This window comes from Notothenia coriiceps, unplaced genomic scaffold (assembly GCF_000735185.1).
Source record: "Notothenia coriiceps isolate Sejong01 unplaced genomic scaffold, NC01 NC01_scaffold00032826, whole genome shotgun sequence".
NCBI classification, from domain to species: Eukaryota; Metazoa; Chordata; class Actinopteri; order Perciformes; family Nototheniidae; genus Notothenia; species Notothenia coriiceps.
Genome location: NW_011365527.1, coordinates 43,304 through 49,562, shown reverse-complemented (window position 1 = coordinate 49,562; position 6,259 = coordinate 43,304). Strand labels below are relative to the sequence as shown.

Sequence of the window (6,259 nt, the reverse complement as noted above, 5' to 3'; positions counted from 1 at the left end):
TAGAGCCCAATAGAGTTAAAGGTGGGAAGGGCTGCGGACCGCCATAGAGCCCATAGAGTTACAAGGTGTTGGCCGTTAGCCTGTAAAATCCATTAGATTAAGCACGCACGGTTATATACAGGCCGCAAGCGCTCCGAACATAGGGAAAAAGGGGGTTATAGTCCCGAAAATTACGGTATAATCTGAACGACCACTAATCGCAGACTTGGACCTACAAACCAGCATCGACTCGGTGACCTTTAAAGTTAGTATATCACCACAAAGAGTAGTAGTAGTGAGATCATACACACTATTGGAACCACAGAGGCTATATAACATCGTTTTTTGTCATCTCTTGTATTCCATGCGCATGAGACTCGAGGAAAACAGTATCCTCGATCTGCAGAGATACATACACACTGCGTGAATACGCTCTTTGAGCAATTAAGAAAAGATTGACTAGAGTACTAAATAGTTAGATATTGATTGATTTGATGGGGAATAATAAATAACCATTGGGGAACTAGACAGTCTATCTGGCAATGACTTACAAGGCCACCAACAGCTTAACTCTTCTGGAATTCTGGAAGACAATTTTTGTCATTATATGAGAAAATAGCGGAACCATAAAAAATGAAAAGGTAGTCTTGAATGGGAAGGCGGACAGGGAATGTAGAAAGAGTGCATACCAAAAGACGTTGTTTATGTAATGGACAGGATTGTTGAAGACGCTTATGAAGTCACTATACCCGAGTCTGGTGCAGAAGCGAAAAGGTGTTTAAATAAGCTTCGTAACTTACTGATGAGATCCAGCCACTCTCGCGTTATCCATCCAGTTGATGTCCACCCAGAACCACGACCTTCCCTGCAGACACGGACATCACTTTAATCTCTTTGGTACCTCATAGGGGGGGAACTAAGCACCGGAACTGGGAGACAGCGAGCTTCTCCGTGAAAATCTCAAAATGTTCAAAATCACAGAGCTCACTTTCAGAACTGATTTAATCTGTTATTAATGCTGTGTTTTAGGTTAGTAGTTAGTTGTTGGTTAGTAGTTACGGTTGTTGTTACGTTGCAGGTTACAGTAAGTGTCTATTTTACATAATAGTCTACCGCAATCAATCTTACTTTGTTCAACGTGAGTTACTTGTGAGAGAGTATTCAGACAAAAGCGTCTATATACAGGAACAGAGAAGTATTAAGCTTTGCGACAGCACCGCAATATACTGTATTATTAAAGTCTGTCTATAGGCATATTGAGTAAGAACAATTAGATCCATAGAACTGACACAACTTTATGATTAAGAACGCTTTCTTGTAGATCCAACAGACATCACGCACTCTCTCCACCTTACACCTTCTGCTTACTTCCGACGCTGCACCCCACAGGGAGACAACAGTGCTTGTGAACCATCTCATCCTCCCTCGTCCTCACACACAATTCTCCTCCCCCACTTCTCAGTTCTCGTCTCTTGCGCAATATCGTACGATGCTACTAGAAGCTGGCTCGAAGCGGTATGGACACATTCATAGTCCTCCATCTCCACTTACAATATTCTCTTCTACTATCAACTTTATGTTCTACATTTGCTTTAATTTATATTTGAAATTCGACCCAAACAAACTGAGATTTCTGGATTTTCATTCTCTGATATTTTTGCGCATTTCTTATCGTATGTATGCACAATTATCTGACAGGCAATTCATCACTAAAACTACATGGTCGCAATCCTCTTTACACGATCATTCCACACTCTATCCAATATCATCAACATAGACACCAGTTATCCCGAGAACACGTGTTCTCCTCTACTATATGGTCACGAACTAACCAATATCTCACATCACACAAAATAGAAACCGTACTGACATCATTCATCATAATCTCACTAGCGAACTCCTCCCCTACACCCCACATATCTTCACCCCAGCAGACTCTCGACATGTCCCACCTCCCGCTACCTGACATACACAAAATGAAGTCGCCACAACTCTCCAACCAGAGCTTCAATAAATCCACAGCGCACTACATCACTCTCACGAACTCATGACCCAAACAACGGAGGAGCTCCAAAGAATACTGCCATGAAAACAACCATAACCGCACAGATGCTAACATTGTGTTCTCCACACACACACACTGTGGGATTTTTATTTATATTGATGCTCTGGTTGAGAAGTTTCCTTTGTGTTTTGTTTGTCAGAGTAGGGGAAAGAAACTTCAAAATCTTGGTAATATGGGTATATTACAAGTAATAATGGTGTAGTACGGGTCTATTATATGAGTAATATTGGTGTTAATCTGCCAAAAAAAAAAGCATTTCTGGGTTAACACGCACTTTGTCCATTTGAAATGTGTAGATGGCATATCTAAAGTCTAAATTCACCATAGTTCTTACATATGTCACATCTTGCTCAGTAACATAATAAGATGCAAAATAACAAAAATGAAAATCCAAATTCTCATTTGTTTTGGGTCGAATTCAAAATTAAATAAAGCAAAATAAGAAATATTGATATAAGAATTTAAAGTGGAAATGTTGATATTCCCCCCCCGATGTTGTCCAACAGGCTGAACCGCTTCGAGCATGTTCAACATTCAAACTATGGCAAACGAAAAGCTGCAGGAATATTTCAACAACCAGCACATTTTCCCCTCCTGGAGCAGCTCGAGTAACAAGGTAGGTGGAGGTTGATTTGGACTCAGAAGTTTCTAAAATGTGTCGTTATTTTATACAAATTCTACAAGACTTTAAATACATTTGGCTGTTTGCTTCGAATATGCATTTTTCTATGATAGAACGATTTTCTGGAAACTCAAAGACACTTGTACAAAGTAAAATAACATCATTAAACAACACATTAACCCTGCCAACTGAACCAAAACAACTACTATAACCAACATAACCTAACGTACTAACCCTAAAACACGCATTATAACAGATAAAGCAGTTCTGAAAGGTGGAGCTCTGTGTTTTGAAATGGTGAGATTTTCACGGAGAAGGACTCTGTCCTCCCAGTTCGGTGCTTAGTCCTATGAGCGTGACTCAAAAGAGATTAAGTGATGTCCTGGTGTCTGCAGGGAAGGTCGGTTTGGGTGGACATCAACTGGATGGATAACGGAGAGTGCCTGGATCTCATCGAGAAGGTAGAGCTTATTTATCAAAACCTTTTCCTTCTGCAGCGGACGTTATACATTTAAGGTCAACAAGTCTTTTAATTCCCGTAATTCAAGACATTTCTTTAATTATCCATATGCAAAATGGTCCTTATACATCAGAAAGTTACTTTGGCTTATAGTCATTTTCATACTGTCTATTTCCCCAATGTTTTATATTCCAAATAAACAACAATAACAACAGTTATTCTAAGTCAACTTAATTGTCATCTTTCAGAGTGTGTGTACAGACAAGAGAGAAACTGTTTCCACAATCCAGAATACAAAAACAAAAAGAAATGTAATAAATATGTATATAACACAATCAACATTTATACATAACTTTAAGGTCCCTATCATGCTGTTGTAGGCAATAGCATAGGTCTCAATATACCGTATTTTCGGCCACCGCGCCTTTTCTATTTTTCGACGCTGCGGCTTTATACACGGTGCGGCTAATCTATGGATTCTTACAGCTAACGGCCAACACCTTTAACTCTATGGGCTCTAATGGCGGTCCGCGCCCCCCCACCTTTAACTGCTATGGGCTCTATGGGCCTCTATGGCCCGTGTCCGCGGACCCCCACCTTAAGCGGCGGGTTCCAGCAGGAAAAGCTGGAGGCCGAAAAGAGTTGAGGACAGGTCGCAAAAGTCAAAGTGGAACCGAGAGTGGTATGGCCTGCTGCAGCTTATATTCAGCCACAACAAAAAACAAAAAACAACCGTGCACCTTATAGGTCCGAAAATTACGGTTACCAAATATATAAAAAAATGCTCTATGAAGTGGTTTTGCTCAAAATACCAAACAGTATCACCATTCTAGCCATGCCTTTCATATCCCTACTATTCTCACTTCCTGTTCTCCTAAAGTGCTCGATTTGGGTATCAAAGCTTTAAAATCAAAAAGGGGGGGGCTGAGCTCATGCGGGACCGCGGCAGCTACTGTCATAAACTAAATGCTGCCCGTGATGGTAAACGCCATATCATGGATTTATCAGGATGTATCTCTGAAACAGTATGGAGCTCAAAGGCTTTCACTCTTGCCGGTTTACCACAAAGTGAGTCCTTTTTATTCCTGCTTCTTCAACACAATGCTCTCCAGTACAGGTAGCTCTGAGGTTTAGCGATGCTAATGTGAACACCGACCATATTACGTCCAAGCAGTCGGGCATTGTTTCTTGATAGCAACGTTTCTGATAGAGCCGTGGGTCCACATTTCAGTATTAGCTCATATCCGGACGCAAATCTGCGATCAGCTCCGTTGTTCCCACGTTTTTAGAGATTGGGTACGGAGGAAAAGAGAGAGGGTTTTATTTGCTGACGCTTGCGTGAGTTCCCCGACACACCGGGACACATGTTGATACCATTGCATGATAGTCCCTTTAAGACTAATAAGCACAAACAATCAAATATATACAAAATAACAGTCATTCAATCTTTGAGAATGTACATTTAAGTGCAGACTGTCCATAGCAGCGTAAACAAATATATATATATTGAACTATAGAAAGAAATAGAACATGTTTCTTTGCATACGTAGCCATCTACATTAATCTTTCTCTGCTAAATTTGTCCGTTGTCTTTTCCCACAGAAACTGGTCGGCTGGCGCTGTGAACGAGGAGAGTCACTTCCCCAAAGCCACAGACTGGCACTTTAACTGGAGAACTGCCAGTCAGCCTCGGTACGACTCAAATACTCACATTATTAGAGATGTACGGCTTGAACTCCTTTATTTAATTCAATTCAAAGGTTTATTGTGCTCTAAGCTACAGTGTAGAAATGGCACTGAAATTATTCTGACCTGAGCTCCTCCAACAATGCAACATTTATAATAAAATACTAAATGAAAAGCAGTGCAAGAAGTCTATATACATGTAAATAGAATATGATATGTCCAAGAACAGAATATGAAATTAAATCATGTACATTAAGACAACATCAAATACGGTTTATTGCGGTGATTACTATTTCTATAAATTGCCAGTTTGATAGATTAGCATACAGTTTATGATTTGGGATAGAAAATATTCGTAGTCTTTTTATCTGTGATTAGTTTTTTGAAAGTAATCAAACAGTTTTCTGTCTCTTTCTGCAGAAAAACTCCTTCTACGTGAAGCCTCGAGTGGCCGTGCACAACTTTGGAGTCCGGCACTACGCAGGAGAGGTGAGAGCCTTTATGTTTGCTGTAAAAGATGTGCAGGTTTTAGGACTCTCCTTCAAATATTCTCTAAACTAATGAATGCTTGTTATTGTGCTCCTGTGGCGCCCCCCTGTGGTGAGTTCAGGTGCTGTACGATGTTCGGGGCATGCTGGAGAAGAACAGAGACACTTTCAGAGACGACATCCTCAACCTGCTGAGAGAGAGCAGGTACGCTGATGTCATCATAACTTTATAATACATAGGGATTAGATGCCTTGCTCAGTGGCGTGGGGCAATCTGACAACCTTCTCTCAATGATAACAACTTTCCTTCCATGTCTGCTCAGCTCAATGTCAATTTGCAAATCACTTTCAAAATGCGATTTTTGCTGAATATCACAAAGAATAAATGTGTTATTTTCCGTAATAAACTTTTATTTTGAAAGGTGCTTTACAAATAATAATTAGAAGAATAACAAATAGAAAAGCAGAAAGGTTTACACTTCAAGAAAAACTGAACTATCAAGTACAAAAACTATTGTATTAATTTAAACGTGTTTTTGCACTTCATCAAATAAAGTTTGTCTACTCTCTCGGGGGTCTAGGGGTCTTTTTAGCTGAAGTAACTATTTCATTCTGAAGCTCTTGCCCTGCATCTGTATTTTCTTGTTAGTGTGTATTCTCTGTATATTCCTATATCTCTCTCTCTCTCTCTCTCTCTGTGTGTCAGGTTGGACTTTGTGTACGACCTGTTTGAACACGTNACACACACACAGACACAGACACAGACACACACACACACACACAACAGAGACACACACACACACACACACACACACACACACACACACACACACACACACACACACACACACACACACACACACACACACACACACACACGTCAGGTTGTACTGCAGTGAGAGGGTGTGTGAATCTTGGTCATTTCAATAATCAAACACTCTCCCCCCCCCCCCCCATGA

The 6,259-nt window shown here is 40.4% G+C and overlaps 1 long non-coding RNA gene across 1 annotated transcript; it reads left to right on the top strand.

Moving 5' to 3' along the window:
• The first annotated feature begins 3,058 nt into the window (after positions 1-3,058).
• On the top strand, positions 3,059-6,039 carry LOC104961191 (uncharacterized). The gene is made up of 5 exons (XR_800072.1): positions 3,059-3,127; positions 4,729-4,818; positions 5,233-5,301; positions 5,423-5,505; positions 6,007-6,039. It is a non-coding gene; the product is annotated as an uncharacterized lncRNA (long non-coding RNA).
• Positions 6,040-6,259: the final 220 nt, after the last annotated feature.